Raw genomic sequence first — 694 nt, 5'->3', positions numbered from 1 at the left:
CGCAGGCAGAGAAGAGAGCATCAGGTGACCTTGCCGGGAGTTATATCTCCTCGCTGACCGCAAAGCCCCCTGGGGAAACGTAGCTGCTCTTCTCCGCTGGACAGGCACCCGGAACTTGAGCATCAGCAGTCAAACCCCCAGTACATTGCATGATGTTATGATGTGGAATACCGATAATGAAAAATCATGAAACCATGACAGAGGGAAAACCTCAGATCCAAGACTTCCAGTGTACACACCATCCCTCAGGCTACTTCCCTGCTAAAGATTTGTTTCCTAATTAAAGATAGTCTTAAAATATTCCATTTTCAGAGCTAGTGATCAGCATTTTTGGCAACTCAGACCCTGGTTTAATACACAGTCTAAAATGGAATTTATTTATTTTTTATTTTTTTTAATAGAGCATTACAAATGCTTCTTTCTTGTACTTCAAGTGTAAAAGGCCAAAATCACATCACATGAAAATGCTGATATTATACATTCCTCCATGAGACTTTTAAGATGTCAATGGCACCCAGATAAATGATGTATGTGAGTTTAACAGAGCTGGGATCTGTCACAGTGGAATATGTGCAGGCTGGACTCCTGTTCCACACCACTGGTTTCTACAATGCCACAAAGTCAAAAATCTTTGCAGGCAATAGTTACCCTTGTTAAATATGAAATATTTATAGAAATATAAATTCTTATCTAT

This window comes from Meleagris gallopavo, chromosome 6 (genome assembly GCF_000146605.3).
Source record: "Meleagris gallopavo isolate NT-WF06-2002-E0010 breed Aviagen turkey brand Nicholas breeding stock chromosome 6, Turkey_5.1, whole genome shotgun sequence".
Classification (NCBI taxonomy): Eukaryota; Metazoa; Chordata; class Aves; order Galliformes; family Phasianidae; genus Meleagris; species Meleagris gallopavo.
The sequence above is the reverse complement of the archived record's forward strand: the minus strand, read 5'-3'. Positions refer to the sequence as shown.